At 38.5% G+C, this 22,076-nt stretch overlaps 1 protein-coding gene across 3 annotated transcripts in view; it reads right to left on the bottom strand.

Annotated features, from left to right (window-relative positions):
* Window positions 1-13,305, bottom strand: part of LOC149817367 (chloride channel protein CLC-c-like) — a 28,560-nt gene extending 15,255 nt beyond the window's left edge. The window contains exons 1-3 of one of the 3 annotated variants that reach the window (XM_089987726.1): window positions 12,392-13,305; window positions 12,183-12,267; window positions 10,088-10,143 (exon numbers count right to left, since the gene is read on the bottom strand). The gene's annotated coding sequence lies outside the window, so the exon portion shown is untranslated. Of the gene's footprint in view, window positions 1-9,652; window positions 10,144-12,182; window positions 12,268-12,391 lie in introns of those variants that run through there. The other 2 variants (XM_089987727.1, XR_016427685.1) reach the window with 2 other exon arrangements.
* Window positions 13,306-22,076: the final 8,771 nt, after the last annotated feature.

Genomic DNA, 22,076 nt, shown 5'->3' with positions numbered 1-22,076 from the left:
AGGACGGTTAGGTCTTTGTTTCTAAAGTGGTTTCCCTGATGTCGAGGGGTAAGCCCTCATAGTTTTACACTGACAGGATCGCAACTATTAGTATGGCAGGCTGAGCCAGCGCAACTATGTTTATGCGCCGCGTGGTGCTCAGTGGGGTGTTGTACATCAGCCTGCAGGATGTACGGCTGTGTACTGCTCCCCTTACACCCCACTGAGCGCCACGTGGTGCTCAATTGGGACCCCGAAATACGCACTGTAGCTACAGTGCGAAACATATAACCTGCCCGCCCATCCTGCCAATCAACGGCAACTGCTGATGATGACATCATAAGCATGTGGGGCCCCATTACTTAGAAGCGCGTTATGGCAAATCACCTGATCCCATGTTCCACGAAACAGGAACCAAAACTGAGTTGTTTCTCTGAATATTCTAAAGAGGAGAATAACCCAGGATTTTTTATTTAAGAAATCTCTGAAATTCGTAGGTTTTGTTTTTGATAGGCAAGCTAGGGATAGGCAGACCCCCACCAGTTAAACAATCGTGTCGTTGGCTTTTGAACTTACAACGTCCCAACACAAAGTGACGTGCACCAACAGCTCCTACAAAAGCCAAACAGGAGGAGCTTCGGTTGGTAGAATTTTTAGGTTTTTTTAAGCATTCACGTCAAATTAGGCATTTTATAAAAAAATGATGCGAGAAAATGTCATAAGACATCATGCTTTTGTAAAAATTGTCATAAATTAGAAAAAGAATCTTAAATTGTTTTTTTTTAAATGTCATAAAACTTGTGTCAAACAGCTATAACATACAGATACGAGATGCAAATGCTTGACTTTATGAAAATTCACAAATGGAGTTTCTAACATTTAATTTAAACATAAATAATTTATTATTTGTTATATATATATATATATATATATATATATATATAAAGTTGACTGATGTGCCCCCATGTGCTCTTATCCTAATACATATTTAGAGAACATGATTATCTGGATACAGTTTAAACATGGATAGGTTCCATGTTTCTAAGTATTTTTGGGTAGGGATGCATGTAGAACACGGGTTAGTTTCAATACATACTAATAAAAATATTCACATTAAATGGGAACATACTGTTTTTTTTAATTTTCATTTATTGCAATGTGGAGTTGGCACACACTGAATAGGAGGAGAATGATCCGAAAGCATTGGGTCCTTACTTGAGAATGACCCATTGCACGGGTTAATCATAACACATATAAGTATTCTTAAAATAAATTTTTTTTTTATATTTATATAAATAATGTGATATATGACTAACCATAAATAAAACTTCCTTCAGTAGGTAAAGTTGTAGGTAAAGTTGTGCCCCTACAAAGGCGCAGAGGAAAGAAAGAAGTGCAGTGTTAGTAACATAACTTTCATTATATGCTTGTTTGGAAAAGTATGGTGGCCCTAGTTTGACATGCGGGATGATTTCATCCCTTAAAGCATGATTTATCAGCATAAGTTTGGTCAGATCTGATACATTAATTCCAAAGCAAGCCGGTTCACAAAGCAACCTAGAGAAGAAGTCTTTGTACTTCTCAATATTGATATTAGAAAGCATATTGCTTCCGAAATTACCAATTAGTTTTCAAAGGAGTTTAATAATAGTGCTCAAGAAGCACAGGAGTCAAACAGAGGCTTGGGACTAGGGGTGGCAATCGGGTCGGGTTGGCGGGTTGGCGGGTCAGCATACCTCAACCCGAACCCGAACCGTTTATTAAACGGGTCGGTTGTGGCAAACACGAACCCGACCCGTTTAATAAACGGGTAATCCGACACGACCCGCCAACCCGTTTAATAAATGGGTTGGGTCGGGTAAACGGGTTTTCAGGTTGGCGGGTTGACGGATCGGGTTGGCAGGTAGGCAGGTTGGCGGGTCGGGTTGACGGGTTGGCGGGTTGGCAGACGAGTTGGCGGGTCGGCGGGACGGGTTGGCGGGTTGACCCACCCGCCTAACCTGTTTATTAAACGGGTCAGGCGGGTTGGCATACCCCTAACACGAACCCGACCCGTTTAATAAACGGGTTAGGCGGGTCGACCCGTTTATTAAACGGGTTCATTTTTTTCAAACCCGAACCCGCCTAAGAGGCGGGTTGGCGGGTCGGGTTGGCGGGTCGTGTCAGGTTTTGCCACCCCTACTTGGGACTGGCCTAGTAAATTTCGCATTTATTTACACTCTTAAATAATTCATAACATTCCCTCATATAAAATTACGGAGTAATCCCCACCACGGTGTTTACCCATGTGGTCAGCGGGATCCTGTGCAAAGTTGAAGGCCCAGGATGGAATCCCGCAAGCAGCGGGATCCTGTGCAAAGCTGAAGGCCTAGGATGGAATCCCGCCAGCGCATGGGGCTGCATTGCTTTATCATGGTTGAGGCCCATAAGGTTGGGTGGTCGTGTCCTCAACTCAGAGTTTTACCTCGTAGGGAGGCGGCGCATTAAGTAACCTGGTTCTTGGTGAGGATTCTTTCATAAAAAAAATTGATGGAGTAATTGTGTCAGTATATAGTAAATTTTTATTTTATGTTACAATAACAACTATGCCTTCAACCCAAAACAATTGGAGTCGGCAATATGAACCAAAAAAGAAAATCATTCTCGGTCTTCCACATGAATCCTTCTCCTCCAATCATTTCTATCCAATGCCATGTCCTCGGTGAGGTTCAAAGCATTTATATCATTTCCTATCATCTCCATCCAAGTCTTCTTAGGCATACCTTGACCTCTTTTAACTAATATATTTTTTCATTTCTCCATCCTTCTAATTGGAGCATCATTAGGCCTTCGTTGAATATGTCCAAACCACCGTAAACGATTCTCTCTCATCTTATTTTCAATGGATGCAACGCCTACCTTCTTACGTATCTCCTCATTTCGAATCTTATCTTTTATTGTATTTTCACACATCCATCTAAGCATATGCATCTCAGCTACACTCATTTTTTGAATATGATGTCTCTTGGCAGCCCAACATTCCATACCATATAGTAAAGCGGCTATAAAACTTTTTCTTCAACCGCAATGGCATTCTACGATCGCACAACACTTCAGTTGCACTTTTTCATTTCATCCACCCAACCTTTATCTTACGATTTATATCTCCATCAATTTCTCCATACTTTTGAGTGATAGATCCCAAATATTTGAAACAGTCATCCACCGGTATTTCTTGCTCACCAGGCTTTACTACACTCCCATCACTACTTCGTTGCTTACTAAACCAACATTCTATATATTATGTCTTACTCTTACTCAACTTAAAACCTCTTGCTTCCAATGTCTGTCTCCCTAATTTTAACTTAACATTAACCCCAACTCTAGACTCATCAATCAAAACAATATCATCAGCAAATAACATACACCACATCACATTTTCTTGAATTGATCTCGTAAGCTCATCCATTACTATAGCAAATAGGAAAGGGCTTAATGCAGATCCTTGATGTAACTCAATCGTTATAGAAAAATTGGGTGTCACCCTTCCACAAGCGCGGACATTGGTTACTACTTCTTCGTACATATCTTTAATTATACTAATGTACTTGAGAGAAACACCTTTCTTCATCATTGTCCACCAGAGAACATCCCTAGGTACTCTATCGTATGCCTTCTCCAAATCAATAAAAACCATATGCAAATCTTTGTTCCTCTCTCTATATCTATCAATAAGTTGTCTAAGAAGATATACAGCTTCTATAGTTGATCTTCCAGGCATAAAACTAAATTGATTCTCCGATATCATGACAACCTTCCTCAACCTATACTCAATCACCCTCTCTCAAAGTTTCATAGTATGACTCATGAGTTTTATACCACGATAGTTTGTGCAATCTTGTATATCACTCTTATTCTTATATAGAGGCACCAAAGTACTCTTCCTCCACTCATTAGGCATTTTATTTGTCTGTCAAATCTTGTAAAAAAGATTTGTCAACTATTCTAAACCTTTCTCACCCAAGCATTTTCAAGCCTCGATAGGTATACCATCTGGGCCAATTGTCCTTCTTGATTTCATTTTCTTCAAAGCCTCTGCAATTTCTTTCTTTTCAATCTTGTGCATGAAGTCACGATTCATCTCATGAAAAAGAATGAAGAAGTCTCCAAGATCCTGAGCATGACTTCCATTAAATAGCTTATCAAAATAATCTTTCCATCTCTCCTTAATTTCCTCATCTTTGACTAAAACTCTTTGCGTTTCATCTTTGATACATCTAACCATACCCAGATCCTTTGATTTTCTATCTCTCATCTTTGCAAGCCTATAAATATCCTTCTCGCCCTCTTTGGTATCCAACTTGTCATAAACCTCCTTATATACCTTATCACTCGCGTTTCGAACTACTTTTTTAACTTTCTTCTTTGCTATCATATACTTCTCCAAATTTTCATTATCACGACTCTTATTTAGATTTCTATAACACTCTCTTTTAACCTTAATAGTTAATTTGACATTCTCGTTCAACCATGATATATCCTTACCTAGCGGTGCACCGCCTTTAGGCTCACCCAATACCTCCTTAGTCACCTTTCCCATGCCACCCATTATCTTATTCCACATTGATTCTGAATCCTCCTCGAGACACTAATCAGCTTCCTTAACTACCTGTTCTACAAACATTCCTTGTTTAGCTCCTTTCAGTGCCCACCACTTAATTCTATGATCTATCCTATGTCTATCCCTTTTGCGGCATTTTCTAATTCTAAGATCTAAAATTAAGACTCTATGTTGTGTAGCTACACTTTCTCCCGGTATAACCTTATAATCGATGCAACAACCCCTATCTCTCTTTCTAAGTAGGAAAAAATTTATTTGACTCGTATTAATCCCACTTTTAAATGTTACTAGGTGAGACTCCCTCTTCCTAAACCAAGTGTTTGCTAAGATCATATCATAGGACAAACCAAAATCTAAAATCCTTTCTCCACGTTCATTTCTTTCTCCTATACCATAGCCTCCATGGATACTCTCAAATCCATCCCTACTAATGCCTACATGTCCATTAAGGTCACCGCCGATGAAAAGCTTTTCTCCATAAGATATCCCTTGTACTACTTCATCTAAATCTTTTCAAAATTGACGCTTAATGAAATCATCTAAACCTACTTGAGGTGCATAAACACTAATAATATTAATAATATCCGTACCTAATACTAATTTAATAAGTAAAATCTTATCACCCTTCCTACGTACCTCAACTACATTATATATAAACTCATAACAATCTCTACTCCATTCCTATTCCTATTTATTCTTGTATACCAAATCTTATATCCACAAGGTTCTATCACTTTTGCTTTCTCACCTACCCATTTGGTCTCTTGTAGATATAAATTATTCATCTTTCTCCTACACATAACATCTACTAACTCTACCAACTTACAAGTTAAAGACCCTATGTTTCAAGTGGCTAACCTAATTTTATGGTCTTGAACTATCTTCTTTACCCACATCCATCTAACAAAGTGAGGGAACCCTTGCCTGTTTGACACCACACCCGGGCGTCGGTGTGACGCGTCGCTTCTGGGCGACGACCTAGCAACCCTTGTCCATTTATCAATGCTTTCGGGCCTATAGAGTACAACGCGTCGCTCAGTAGGGAACGCCCCAATGAAATTCTCATATTGGTTCATATTCATAGGGTGTGACTAAGTTTTTATGTTGGCTGTCACTGGCCTACCGCAACCCTCCTCCTTTCATCTTATGTTGATTTCATAAATTTGCTTCTTAGAGTTGTAGAATAAAATTGATGCTAAACATATTTTAACCAACTCCGCAGCCTTGCCTATCGATATTGTCCAAAGGTAATTAAGCAGATTTCCGTTTAGAAATTCATGTATAAAAGTTAGGTATTTTATTAAGCACTTGCTTGTATAGATCAAATTTAAATTACCTTAAATTCCTAAGAGTGTTTCTTACAAGCTATGCTCTAATTAATCTCTTCTCAAGTTCAGATGATGAATAAAACCAACTTAAAACCCAATGTTCATTATACTTGCAATTAAAAGTGGTAAAAATCACATTTATGCGTATTATTGTTACATTTGGTAAAATAATCCAGTTAAATCTAAAACCTCATAAGTTAAATGGAACCCAAAACATTATAAAAAAAGGAAAAAAAAGAATCCAATACAATTAAGCAAACTACCTTTAGCCTATAAGCATGTTAACCTAGACCCTACGACTGACCCAAAATTAACCCAATACCCTAAGGAAGCAATGCTGCCAAATTGCCAGCCTGCCACGATCAAACTGGGTTCTTGTTTTTAATATCAATATAATAATGCATTACAATATATTTAGAACGTATATACAAATTTTTCTAAAAATTTTGATGATGCTACTTACAGAAGACTCTAGCTTTATTAGCCGTCTCACAAGCTTTGTTGCATTGAATTGACGTAATGAAGATGGGAAGTCCTATTCTTGGTTGCCTAGTTACTGCATTTGCCCTTATCATATTTGAAAATTTATGTGCTAATGCAGCTGGTTTAGTCAGTTAAAAACATTCCCAATTGTCTATCATCATTTCCTTGTGATGATGAGTTGCATTGGTACTCGATATACCCTAGTGAGTACCATATACCAATATGAAATGTTTAAGAAACTCGTTCTCATTGTTTGAGAAATGTGTATCGTCTTATGTAGAAACACGTTTCTGTTATATTATAAATCAGTATCAAGCTAATTTCTATTATTATTTTTACATATAATTTTTTTTTTCATTTTACAAAGTTCTTATTTTTATTAAGATTTTTAAATATTATACTTTATTGAAAATTTACTATACAACAAAATATTAAATAAAAGCCGAGTTGACAAATTATTGTTTTATGATGTAATTTTGGAGTTCACTTTAAGAAAATGACGCTAATTTTAAATATTAGCACCATTATCGTGTTAGCTATTTAAACGATATACATACTAGTTTCAAACTGTGTGTATATGTGTGCTAAACTTTAGGGTATTCACCCAAATGTTATCAAAGTAGTGGTATTTTTTAAAACGTATTTTCTATTATTTAAAAGAAAAATTAAATATAGCTTTTTGCCCAACTAAAATTACCTGATTATGCCCTATCATTTTTTAAAATCTCCAAAAAATATAAGACGTAATCTACCCTTAACATAACAATGTAAATTTAAAATCACCACCACTTTAAAAATAGTTGGGCGAAATGATCGCAGTTAGCTATTCTTAAGAGTTAGTACAAAATCTTTAAACTTAGGTACCAAAATTAATCGAAATCCAAGGGATCCAAAATAGTCTGGTTTAGTTGGCTTTCAAAGAAATGGGAGAGCTCAAGGAAAATATCATAAGGACCTTTACAAGGAAAACAAACTCGTCCCAAATTACCACTAAAACAAATCTCAGTTTGAAGAAAAAAACCATGTTTCCCACAATGTACCATGACCACACGGGGTTGATCACTAGACTCAACTACGGGTTACCTTACCGATAACACTCATCACCCAAATAATTTCATTTGAACGTTCCATGTGGGTCCCTGTGATGAGCCAAATAGGAAAAAAAACTTTGTAGTCCTCACCTTGTAACTTAATTAGTCTTTTTTTTTAAAGGCAAGCTAGGATTAGGCAGACCCCACCAGTTATTATGGGTTTGAACCTGCAACGTCCCATCACAAGGAGACGTGCACTGACAGCTCCTACCAACCACACGGAGCCCCCGTTATCTAATTAGTTTTTGGTTTCTAGTTTTTTTAGAAAAAAAAACTCTCGTCATAGTATTCTTTTTTTTTTCGCCAGAGAAAGTTGGGGTAAGGCAGAGCCCTACCAGTTATTCAACTGTACCATTGGGATTCCAACTTACAACCTCCCAACATAATGTGATGAAGTGTACTGCTGCAAGACAAGTGGAGGCCCTGTTGGCCCTGTTGGATTCTTTCGTATACCATTCTCTAGTCTTTAGCTGCCACGTGGTATACACCAACCACAACGGCCACGATCATGGGTGAAAAGATCAGGTGCAATCACATGGCACAAAAATGTGTACATTAAATCACCCTCATCTTGGCACAGGGCCTGTCAAGTGTGGGGCCCAAGACCTGATGGAGGCGAGGGCGATCAGGTGAATAATGCACGATTTTTGTGCCATGTAATTGTACCCGAACCGAACTCTGCTCATGGTGGTCAAAGAGAGATTGTGGTGGGAACATGGCCAACCTAGAGCCTAAAACCAGAGCCCTCTTTCTCTTTCTGTCCTCTTGCTAATCTTTTTATTTGTTCTTTGTGTGGACAACAAGCGCGGCTTAGCCTAACAATTATCTTTCAACACGGTAGGTACCCGAAAGCTTCTGATGCATGGGAAAACTTGTTTCTCAGGATGCCCGTTGAAAACTCTTCACTTTTTTCAAAAGAAAGAAAGTTTTGGGAAAGCCTCTTTCAAAATATGAGAAACTCCATTTTTTTTGGTGGAAAAACAGCTTCTTCTTTGTTTCTCAAATTGATTCTCCTCCACTTCTACAAAGTTTTTCTTTTCCTTTTTGTCACTACACTTCCATTTCATCCTCACTTCTTATGTTTTACATATTAAAAAAACTGCATTTTTTTTATAACAAGCTTACATGTTGATTTTATATTGTTTTATTTGTATTCAAGTAATTTTTATTTGCTTCCACCAGCACTTCATATTGTTTTTTATGTGTGTGTTTTTTTCATGCATTGCTCTTCATATTACTTTTTAACACTTACTTCCAGCATCGCATTTTATATCCATTTAATTTCTTGGTAACTATACTTAAGACCCCGGTAGCGGTTGAAAAACAAAAAAAAAAACAATTATTTATTTTTATAATCCAAGAAAAAAATTCATGATTCACCGTACATTGACTAGCCTCCCATTGGTAAAAACCCTTGTGGTGCTTCGTACTTATAATACCCAGAATAGACCTTACTGCAAAGAACGAGTTTGTAACGTCCGATCAACTTGGTAACATTCACAAGTTGCTACTACCAGATGAGCGATGGCCATGGTTTATAATAACACTCTATGTGTGAAAACTTAGTCTTCTCTCTAGAGTCCATTATTTATGTTGACAAAATTATCAAAGTCAAAAACGTTGACAGATGAGCCTGCCATACGCTTCAAGAAAATGGACTGTCCAAATGATACCCTACCAAACACCAAAATGACATAAATTTCAAAGACCAAGAGTAGCATGACCAAAACAATTGAAGAAAATTCTAAGTTTCTAACTGTCTATGGGTTTGCTCGCGTGGGCTTCAATGAGCCAATATTTGTGAAGACGCTGCAAATTCAAACGACAAAAAAGTTTACAGCCAGGAGGCTTTGGCCTCGCACCAACAGGTTAGGCCCTACATGGCCTTACACGTGGTTATGAATGTCGGTAACGTATATTATTTATATAATGTATTATATTATATATTATGTATATTTATGTTATATATATAGAGATAGAGACCGAGCCGCTATGCGGGCCGGCCCGTGTCAGCCCGCTGCCCAGCCAGTGTCGGCCTGGTTCAGGCAGGGCTGGGTCAAAAGCCCGGTTCAAACCGAGTTTGAGCTTAATTTATAGGCCAAAGCCTGGCCTGTGGTGGGCTGGGCTGGGCCGGGCCGAGGCCGATGCCCACCTCTAAATATGGGGAACACTTTGAAATACTGCAATATCTTCAAGAAATCTACATAATTCCTGTTTTTTTATGATGAAGAACCCTAACTGAGAACAGGGCCCACTTAATGGACCCTCCCTCCTGCAAGGCGAACTCAGGGTAGGGCCCATGACCACCCTGCTTTACGTGACCCACCTTCGAAAGCTATTAACACACCCATGTGCCAATGGAGTCTGATCCGGCGCCTTCATTTCAATGCCTTCACAACCACCTCGCAAAAGGAAAGTATCTTGACGCATGCAACGGTGTTGTACTAAACCATCCACCTCAAGATGGACGGTCATGATGGAGCATCTAGTTTTCTATTTTTTGTTCTTTTTTTTTCTTTGGTTAGTGCAAGGTAGTTTAATGGTAGCAATGCTAGAATGAATGAAAGCTAAGTAAAACAAGTGTGAATTCCCCAAATAATTTTTACCTAGAGATGTACCGCTCCTTGCGCACAGATTCTTCAACAGTTGAATTGCAGATGCCCTGTTCAAACGAGAAGTGAGAGAACATGAACGGTGAGAAGAAAATACGAACCATAACAAAAACAAAGAATTAAAAAATCAAAATTTCCACACATAAATTCTCAACTTCTAGCTTGTCTGATTCTTGGCATCTAAGAATTTACACAATGGAATTGAGAATTTTGTTTTCGGAAACCCATGTGCACTACAGGTTTCTGTTCCGCATTCAAATAGTAAAAAGTACCATGGTCTCACATCTAATGTGACTTCAATGACTCATTTTTTCTTTACCATCTTGTTTTCAGCTTTTACCATGCTATCTCTATATTAGAAATTAACCATTCGGGCTCTTTTAAGTTGGAATTAGTCTGTCTTTTAACTGGTGGGCTCTGTAAGGGCTTGGGGTACCGGTGATCCCACTCGCAGTTTACCTCCCACGGAGACAAGCCCATCAAGTGACCCGGTTCTCAGTGATGGCCCCTCGTCATAAAATAAAAAGTCGGGATTAGGGACACTTAGCATGATATTTAGATCCATCAACCCACTGCTCTTAAGACCACATTGGGGAGACCAAGAGTAGTCCGTTTTGCGGAGGCCGGTGCCGTTCATCTAGAAATTGAACAGCATCAGGAAGGCTCGTGGGGACCATTCATTTGGGGTGGCCTTTTGGGTATCGTTCATCTTGACGATGTATGATGCCCAAGGTCTCCCGTCCAAGTTTCCTTAGACCTGATCGACTTCCCTGATGCAGGACCAAGAATAGATAGGGCTGGTAAACGAGTTGAACAAGCCAAGCTTGGCTCATTCTTGTGGCCACACGGAGTTTGAGCTCATAACGAGCCCGATTTAAACGAGCCAACTTTGAGCTGACTTGTTTATAAAAAAAATACATTGGTTTAGATTTGGAAGAAATCTGATTACAAAAAACATGTAAAATATATTTCTTAATACCTAACGAGCTTATACGAGTTGATCCGAGTCATGTTCAGCTTATCAAGCCTATTTTACGAGTTGGAAAGAACATGAGCCTAGCCAAGAGCAGCTTGGCTTGTTTCTCAGCCCTAGGAATAGAACAGGTCTGGGCCAATCGGCATCAGCCTTCACATGCATGACACTGACGTGGACCTCACGAAGGGCAACCAGCTCAAGACTGAGGCCCACCGGGACAGGTCGGTCCTTATCCAATCCACTTGCATCGCCTATTTTGGTCGGTGAGGCTTCCAACTTGGCAGGACAGATCCTGCCCTCGGTGTCCCCCAAAGATAATCTGTTGTTAACTTAAAAAAGATGCTCGCCGCGTCCTGGGCAGGGCCAGTTTGGCGCTTCCCCATTAATACGAGGCCTCGTTGGAGTTTTGCCCATCAATCCTAGTAAGATTAGTGGTAGTAGATAAAGGTCAGGTGGGCTCTACCGAACACCCATAACGGTGACCATCGTTTTAATCAAATAAATCTCAGAGCATGGATTACTCACATGTGGTAGATACACCAACAATGACCTTTTTTTTAAGCATATTGGAGAACTTGGATGTACTGAATATTGAATGTGTATTAGTGAGGTTGCGTGCATGGGAAACAATGGTTGAAACGTTTAACAACCATAAATTAAGAACTTTTCTCTTTTCATATATACAACAAAATAATGTAATATAAGAACACTGTAAGTATGAATTCATCAAAAACTGCAACAAAAGGGAAAATGAAAACGATTTGCAAAAGATGAGTGTCTGATATATACATTTTTGTTGCTATTGAAGGAGAGAACTATTGAGCACAAATCACCTTTTTTATATTATTTTAGATTTTTTCCTAGATCAGATCTTATGGATATGATCTACAAGGTTTGTTTGGTAGAAAACGAGTTTTGAATCATTTGATTGTGACTTGTTAAGCGGTTTCACCAGACGTCAAGAAAATTACAAATTTCGAATATAGTGATCGAACAAAAGCGCAGAGAGGCTCTTGAATTTCGAAGGATTTTTTTTTTAGAAAAGTAATTTCAAAAAATAAAAACATCCTCGTTCAGAATTTCCAGAAATTGAGAGAGAGAGAGAGGACTCACGGTAGACGAACCTCTCTCGGTAATTTCCGGCAGTTTCTTATCTTTCTTATTTTCGAGATCTGCTCTATAGCCTGAAACTGAATTTCTGCATTTGAGAGGGAAGAAGAAAGACGAATTTATCAGTTTACGAGAAAAAGAAGGACCTTGCAAAATCTCGAAATAAGATTGAGAGAAAAAAATGGAGACCACGACGAAAACTCATCAGTCACCTCTCTGAACGATCTCAGCAAAAAGTCGTCCAATCGCCTCTGCCAGAATCGTCCGATGATCGCCGGAATTTTTTGGTTTGAAGAATATGCAAGAGACTTCTTGCCTGGTTTTCCAAAAAATTCTTTCAGAATTACAAGTTCCGATCGTAAGGAACGATTCCCTACTCCAGATTTTGCCGGAATCGATCTGCGACTCTCCCGCGGATCGTGCCAAAACTCGACCGGATAGCTCGTTCGTCTGAACAGAATCGTCCAGTACCTCTCGAAATTGTCCCTCTTTCTCGACGTATCCAGTAGCGATCTCTCTCGATTCTTCGAGAGATAAACACTCTTCAATCTATGAAAAGAACGGTAAACTAGGCTTCATATCCGTCAAGAAGCTCCCTCTAAACCTCGAAACTTCCTTTCGTCTCGAAGAAAGTCAAGTACTTCGAGCTACGAACGAGAACCAGAAGAAAAATCCGATCTTTCAACAAATTGTTGCTCAATCCGTCGTCTCCGTCGAGAATTTCTCCGGCTATTCCCCGAATCAACAGGCAATCTCTCCGACGATGAGAAGAGAGAAAGGAATCGTCCGAACGATTCCGTCGCCACCGCCGAGAATCACCCTCTCTCCTTCCGAACCGACGATCGATTATCTTGATTCCTCTCTACGATCTTCGGCGGGACGAAGAACCACAAGAACTCCAACGGGATCCCTTCTCTTCGATCTCTCTGTGTCTCCTCTTCCTTCCCTGCTTTCCCTCCGCCACCTTCCTCTGTAGGAGATCGAATCCGTGGGGTGTCTTTATCCGTCTCCGTGTGTGTGGAAAGAGAAGACAGGGTCTCTCACGGACGAATCGAGAGATTAGTAATGTCGAAGAGGAAAGAATCATAGGGAGCCACGAGTTTTTTTCGCATCCCGTTGCTTTCTCTTTTTCTCTCTCCTTTTTATTTTTTTCATTTTTTTTATTTTTTATTTCCCCTTAAATTGCCTGGAACGCCACAAATGGTGTAACAAATACAACGTCTTCTCCATTCTGGTAGAAACGGGTCGGGTCTGATCGTAACCGATAAGTGATCCATCAAGCAATGCAACAAATATGGGCGATCATTTATATTAAAAAAAATGGTCATTTTGAGAAGCCTAGATAATTCTGAAACCATGATATTTTCAAAACCTCACTCATATATATATATAGTTAGGCTTGAGAGAGAGAGAGAGATTGGTAGATGCTCACTAGTTAGGCGCAAAATGATACGTGCTAAATGAGTTTTTCTGCCTTTCAGTATTTTTTTTTACAGTTCTGACCCCATAAATGTGTCGGGCATGGTCGATTTATGAAGAATCTACATTTGGATCATGTGTTTTTTATGAAAAAAATGATATTTGAGCCTCAAAATTTTACAAAGATTTTGGACAGTTGAGTTTTTGAATCTTATAAAAGCCCACCCATGTGTCCAAATTGAACGCTTCAAGAGGTGATCCCTGTAAAATCAAGTACATAAATCGCATATGTACGGTCATAATTTTAAAATAAATAAAAAAAGCTGAAAAACTCATTTATTACTTTCATTTCACACCAAAAGTGTGAGCAGCTACCAATCACTCTATATATACATATATTTAATTATTTATTTGCTTATTTGTTTATTTTCTCTGTGTGCTATTAGGGATGTCAATGGGTTGGAATAGGGGCAGATCAAGGCATTACCGAATTCAGCTTAATCGGATTTGACCTAATCAGATTTGGAGTTGGATGAAAACAAAATGAATTCTGGTCCGACTAACTTAAAACCCAATATTTATACTTAATCAGATTCGGGTTTCAATGCAAAACTCAACACCGGACCCAAATGTGACTAATCGGATTCATATTCGGGTTACATCCAACCTGTTTATATCCCCTCATGTCTTCGAGTAATGTGCCCATACATGTGTAACAATATCTCTATATATAGAATATATATATAGTGGTTTATAATAATTTTTAAAGTATTCTCTTGTTACAAATAAGGATGTAAAGAACTCCGGTTCAGGTTTGATACCAAACCTAATCTGCATCTGAATCTGAAACTGATTCCCACTCCAAATCCAATGAGATCTGACATGATTGTATACGCGAGGCACTATTTAACAGAAGCCGATTAGGTGACGAGAGGGTGTTGCGTCTTCTCCCCCGAACATGCACTGAGCATATAACCTCCCCGGATTAGGTGACTCACGATTTTACGTGGTTCGACATACACAAGGCCTATGTCCATGGTTGGAATGCTCTCTCTCTCTCTCTCTCTCTCTCTCTCTCTCTCTCTCTCTCTCTCTTTCTCTTTCGGTGATTTTTGCAGCTTGGGGGTGCAGGCGGCACGCTCTGGGGTGCCTGCGATTTATCAATCTGTATCTCTTCGTCGAAGCTCGGGGGTGCATGTTGCGTGCTCTGGGTTGCCAACGATTTATTTGTGTTCTTCTTTTCGACAAAGGTACATTTACTCTTCTTTCGCCTTTTTTTATTTTCGAGGACATGTTAAGGCCAGAGGGCAGACTAGCAGGCTCTCCTTGATTCATATAACGAGATCTTGCCCCTCATTGTTTTGGTGGCCGTGCTGGCCACTCGGTTATCTCGTCGTTCGGCGATCGGTGGCTAGTGTGGGGCCTTTTACCGACGTCGCAAGATCCTCTTGGGCGAGAGGGGATTTTCTTCGTCCGTTGTCATCATCTTGCTCTCCCTCGGGGGCATTGGGGTACAGGCGACCTCGGCTCCTTGGCGATGTATATGCCCCAGTGTTGGCTGGGGGGGGTTTGCAACCTCGGGGAAAGAGACTGTTGTCATCATCATTATTTGTAGTATCATCCTTTCTGGGCTCGTTGCTCGAAGTCGGGCGGGCTATAAGGTGGATTGGCGGGTGTGAAGAGGCATTTGTGCCTCGGTCAGGAAGATGCTTGTTGTCATGGGAATCCGGTTGGTTTGAGTCTCGGGTTATGTTGCTGCAGAACTTTTTGGTGGATTCATTCTTCAAGGTTGAGAAGGATCGGGGACTGTCAGGGGTCGCCTGGGCGACTAAGGTTTCTCTCAACCTCTATGCAGTTGCAACATCTTTAATTTCGTTTGCTACGTCCTATGGGGAGTCTGGTATTGGGAATTTCTTACGAAAGAGGTCTCATCTTTCGGAGGACTCAGTTCTTGCTCGGGCCCACAGGTCACCTAGTATCGGAGTCTCGATCCGAAAGCGGTTTTTCTGCAGACTAGTTGATGGCCTTTTAACCTTGGTTTCGTCTATCTCAAACAATTACATCGTATGTCCGCTTCGCCTGGTCTCCATCACTTTGGTAAGTGCACCTCTGTTAGTCGTGTTTTGCAGGGCTCTGTCTGCATTGAACAACACCTCTTTCATCTGGGAGGGCGACTTCGAAGGCATGAGGGGTTCCCCAAACTCGGTCTATTCGTTGCTTGCGGGTTCGTCATCTATAAGTGGTCATCTTTCATCCATTATGGGTCTGTCTGTGGACGATGCAACTCGGAGTCTCAAACTCGTGCTTACCCACAACCAGTTACTCAACATCGATTCTGTTATGCGTGAGTCCCTGACTGCGATCGCAGATCGTTTTCCGACCTTGGTCGCGGATGATGGGCGTTTCACGAACGTCAGCTCCCTATCTCCTTCGGTCGGGGGGTTATCTCAACCTGAGCGGGGTGGTCTCCCATTAAGGAGACGTCATCAGCCTTCGCTTTCTTCATCCGGCGAGTCTGGGGTCTCTCCTAGGCGGTGTGAACACCCCAAATTTTTCAAAGGTTTTCAAAATGACCCTTTTGCCCCTGGCCCTCATTCTCTGAGAAGATAAAAGCAATTTCAAAACCAAAATTCGGTTATTCTTCAGATTTTCTGAAATAAATTCCATATTAATGTATCCAACTTGATTCCGGATCTGAATCCAGTGTTTTAAATCCATATTTTCTCAAAATCCGGATCCAAACCCATTTCTGAAGAAATTTTCTCAAAATAGCTTTTAAATCCTCAGAAAAATTCCCTTTTGTAAATATTTTTGTAAAAACACAAAAAAAATAGTTTTAATCTTTGTTTTCTCACAAACTTTAGGATTTTATTCTAAAAAAATACAAAAATTTTGAAAAATAAAACAGAAAACCAAAAAAAATGGAAAAAAATACAAAGAAAAACGAAGAATTTTTAAGCTTTTTGAAGCCATTTTGCCAAAAACCTCATCTTAAACCACTTTTCAAAAATCTTTCTAAAAAAAGGACCATCTTTTTGAAATAGGGAAAAGCTCCAACAGACTCCTCCCGCGCGTTCTCCCCTCCTCTCTCCACCGTCCGATCTGCAACAGCCTGCCTATTCCTCCACCCTCAATCTTCAACAAACCTCTTCTCTCGAACCCTCTACTTCCCTTTTTAAGAAGAGGTCTCTGAGCATTTGAGGGTCATCCATCAATTTCATTCATTATCAGCATTTTCCATCCCATTGTTGAAGTTTTTCTGAAGAATCCATTGCCAACATCGAGAAGCAATATCCACCCATTGTCTACTTTTCTTCTGAAGGATTTACTCTCACGCAGCAACTCTCATCGATTATCCACCAATCCCCTCCCACTGATCATCGGGTTTTGCTGCTGGAGGATCAACCGTCATTAAGCATCATCGGGTTTTTTTTAAGCATCCATCAAGTTCCTCCTCTGATCCTCGATTTCCCCTTTTCAAGTCAATAGGGCTACGATAAAAGAGAGTCCCCACAACAGAAGAAGGATCTCTCTCCTCTGACCTCTACAATTTCTGCAAAATCAAGGTAAAAACTACTTCTCCCATTTTTCTAAATTTTGCTTTTCCCTTTCTGCAGCCGTTGTAGTATCGATCTGCTCATTGCAAAATCGACCTACACACATGCTACATCAAAAGGAATAATTATATTCCAACAGCCTTTCGTTTCTGTATAATACATTTTGAATTCCTTTAATAAATTTGGCATTAGTTCTTTGTTTTCATCTGTGTTTTCCCATAGCATTCTGTCTGATATTCTCTGATCCCTTGCATCTTCTATTTTCGTCTTTTCGTTTCTTTGCATCTCATTGATTTTCTGTTTTATTTTTCCTCTTTCTTTTGAGTTTCCTACAGATTCTCGACTTCCTATCTGCCCTTTTAATCTCTTGTTTGCATTTGATGTTCATTTGATTATTGATTTGTGTTCTGCTTGAATGATAGTTGGCCATGCCTCTAAAGAATTGTCTTTATATATATGCTCATTGTACTCTGTTTGTTCCAATTCCATCTCATTGGGCTGACTTTAAATCATCTATGACATCCTCTCCATCACATTGCAATATGCATCTCTGTTGTTACTTCATGAATAGATTTGGCATTCATACTCTATGCATAGAATCACGTTTGTTTCTCTGTTATAAATATTGCATTCCATTGTCATCATTCTTCATAGTATTAATGTTTCATTCATTAGTTCCTTTTTTTTCTTTTCCTTCATCGATTGATGATAGATATAAACTTTTAGTCTGCCGCAGTAGTAGAACCATTGAAGAGATAAACGCAATAGCCAAATTTGCCCTGCTGCTATAGCGAATTTGATCTATTGTCTGAAAAATAGGGTCCATATGCTGGTTGGTTTTACTCTAAGAATCGGTTTAAAACCCATTTACCGACTAATTTAAGGGAGCCACATATTGTTGATTCATAGATGGATTCATAGCATTATGATATTCATGTGTTAGGTCATTATTACATCCCTTTCTTCTTTGTTGGTTATCTCCTTCTTTTAATAAACAAATCCTCGTGGTATATGTCTGAATCGAGATGTGTATCCATGAGAAGATTAGAGAGACCATTGGGCAGCATTGATCGCTACCATAGTGGAATATGCTGGGACCCCCCCCCCCCTTGATTGCGTTAGCTGCTGGAATTTTCACAATCTTGAGTTGATCTCATCGCCAAGTCAAATCTTGGTAGGATGACGAAATGGCATCTGCAGATCGATCGTTGTGTGTACACCCGAATCACCAGATGTTCTAGATCCTGTATGTCAGAGAGCCTTGATTTCATCCGGTGACCCAATGCAATTCGTGTGCTGATTTGTCTGTGCTCTTGAAGGTCTGAAAATTGGTAACGATGGCTGTGTTCCAATAAATCTCTGAGAGTTGTGAAGGACCCATGTATAAGGTCTGCTGAAGGCCTTTCAGCCAAGACCGCCATAGCCCAATGGTAGTGATGGTGTTAAAGTGTTGAATTCTGACCATTGTGACTACAAGGGATAATCTTGTCGATCAAGTGAATGTCCTGAACCTGCAAGACTTCAGGAGATCGTTGGAATTATTGTTCTAGATAACCCCTTCCAATCTATCATTGGTCTTTCAACTATGAGCCTGGATGTCTTTTTTTTTTTTGGAATCTCTTGGATCAACAGAAATTGAGAGTTCGCATCACCCAAACCAATACCCTCCAGGACTAGCAAGATGGGAGATGTCTGGATGGGAATTTAGTAAGAGTCTTCATCAAAGACAGAGCAGGAAGATCGCGAGTTTTGTGTGATCTCCATTTTCATACTGTATAATGAGTATAATTCATATATCTTTTCCTTCAATTTCTGGATGGTTGTTGTATATTTTTACATTTGATTAACGTATGCCTCCAGTTTTGATAGCCTGTTCAGCAGCACTTGACTTACCCAATAAAGCTTCAGGTTCGTAAACCCATGTCTTTCATTTGATTGTTTATATCATTTATTAACCCATTTGTTATATTTCATTGTCTTATCTACCATGTGCTCGTTGTATTATCAATCATGTTGTTGTATAGTATTATCCCCTTTCCTGCAAAGTCATTAGCCTTGGTGGTTTATGTTGCAAATGTGAATCATAAGTTTTATTTAGCTTAAAAACTGAAAAATGATACCAAGATCTGATATTTTTGTCTGTCATTTAGCAACATTGCTACCATTATTGTTCTCTTTTACCATGGTTTTGGATTAGCAATAGTCTTTGTATTGGTTTTCAAAAGCATTGTCACCATTGGTTTCCTGCTACTCAACAAAGTTCTGGTTATCAGCTACAACTCTCATTCTTCCTGCTATATCTTCTTGTTAAATACTCATGAACTCCCAGCTCACTGCTAATCTTCATAGCAATATACCTAGTTGCATACTATTATGACTTCACTTACCTTCAGCCATGTCTACACAGCCGTCTCAGTAGAACCAACTGCTACCCATTACCCACATTCTCTCCAGCACCCGATTTTTCCATCTTGAAAAGCCCCTTTTTTTTTAATTACAATCTAGCTCCAGTGCCCTGCAGCCTCATCAACCCCTCCACTTATGATAACTTGTCACATATTTACAGCAGTGCCTAGCACTGCTGTAACCATTTGCATATCCATGGCAGTACCCATGCACCGCTATGATTCATGCATCCACCACCGAGGCCCAGGCCTCTTCTCTAATGCTTGCACATCTGCTAATTTTTCACATTTACTGAATCACTATGTGTGTGCATGGTATGCCATTCACTACACAGTAAATAACCTGTGTAAAAATACACTTTCTCATTTACTTCAAGGCAAAATTTTGAATGTCTTTTTCATATGTAGTTTCTCATTTGATGCCCTGTATTCATATACAAATATATATACATATATATACATATATAACTATGTATACCCCTATATTTTCCCAAGCTATGGATATATATACATCTACCTATACATATATACACTCATATATATATATATATATATATATATATATATATATATATATATATATATATATATATATATGTACGTATGTATTTACATATATATGCCATTTTCCATTCTTTTCATCATACATATCTTAACATATGACCCTTTTCACTATTTGATTTTTATATGATATATGTGATTTTCCTTCTCTTTTTCATTACTAACCCGGTTGTTTTGCAGGAAATGTGTGAATAAAGTCATTATTTGGAGTTGTAAATTCAATTTTATATGTTGTAATAGCTAGATTTAAATAAGAATTCTTTACATTTCTTGTTTTACATAAAATGAATGAGCATTTATCATGAATTATTTGTTTTTCATGCATTTTGCCTTTATTTCTCAAATCCTCACAAATGGCAACATGAATGGCACGTGCACCATTTCGTAAGAGGTAAATTAATCCTAAGTTGATGATTTACATCAACGTCCATAGTCAGGATGTAAACAAGACTTAGTATTTTTATCTTTTATGAAATAACACTGGATTCGTTTTCAGAATTCATCATATTTTCCTTAAATATTTTCTCCTTTTATCAGAATTTAACTTAAAATTAACTCAAAATATATACCAATAGCCATAGTCAGGGTATATTGAGAGTTCATTTCATTTTAAATTCTATAAAAGCACCAAATGTATTTCATTCTTCTCTTGAATCTAAATACAGATTATTATATAATACATTCAATGACCATAGTCAAGAATGTATTATATCTTCAATCTTATTTTAATTCATCTAAAGAATGAAATAGCTTTTCAAAATCCAATTTCAAATTCCTCAAATTCATTCATCATTTAGGATAAAACTACATCATATTTTCAAAAATTCCTTTTTAAAACTTCAAGTGATGTGAATATCTTCTTCAATCAAATCTTCAATTTGTGTAAAAATCCAATTCATCTTTTCATTTTCAATTCTATTTCATCTTCAATCTCAAAGTTCAATTTAGCTTTGAGACTTCAAATTCATTTTATATCCAAAAAACTCCAATTCAAATCAGATTTCAAAGCTCAAATTAACTTTGAAACTCTTGATTCATTTTCTAAATTCCAAATTCAAGTTTCAAATTCAAAGTCCAATTTGACTTTGAAATTCATCCTCAAATCAATTTTGAAAATCCAAAATCCAAAGTTAGATCCTAATCTCAACTTGGATCCAGATTTCCAAGTATGAATCCAACTTCACTTTGGATCTCAGACTTCAGATCCAAAATCCATTCTAGGATCCAGATCCTCATTCCACATTGGATCTCAAACTTGAGATCCAAAATCCATTTAGGATCTAGATCCCAATTCTACGTGGGATCTCAGACTTCAGATCCAAAATCCATTCTAATATCTAGATCCCCATTCCACTTTGGATCTCAGGCTTGAGATCCAAAATCCATTTAGGATCTAGATCCCAATTCTACATTGGATCTCAGACTTCAGATCCAAAGAACATCTTAAAGTCCAGATTCCAACTCTATTTTGGATCTCAGACCTCAGATCCAAATTCCATCTTGGATTCCAAACCTTGGATCCAATTCTATTCAAAATTCAGAACCCAATTCTACTTTGGATCTCAAACTTCAGATCCAATTTCATTCTAGGATCCAGAACCCAATTCCCCTTTGGATCTCAGATCTTAGATCCAATTCCATTTAAAAATCAGAATCCAATTTCATCTTGGATCCCAGAGTTCAGATCCAATTCCCACTTTGGATTCTAAATCCAGAATTCGATTTTAAATCTCAACTCTATTTAGAATCCAAATTTTGGATTCAAATTCCATCTTGAATTCTAGATTTCAAATCAACTTCTATTCTCAATTGTAATTCTTAAAACCAATTCCATTTCATCCCAAAAGTTCCAAAAATCAATTATATTTCTGAATTCTATTTCCCAAATTTCACTCTGATTTCAAACTTCAGAGTTAAAATTCAACTCCATTTCCAAATATTCATCTTGATTCAAA

This window comes from Nuphar pumila, chromosome 14 (genome assembly GCF_984573655.1).
Source record: "Nuphar pumila chromosome 14, dmNupPumi1.hap1.1, whole genome shotgun sequence".
NCBI classification, from domain to species: domain Eukaryota; kingdom Viridiplantae; phylum Streptophyta; class Magnoliopsida; order Nymphaeales; family Nymphaeaceae; genus Nuphar; species Nuphar pumila.
Note: the sequence above shows the minus strand (reverse complement) of the source record. Positions and strands in the feature narration are given on the sequence as shown.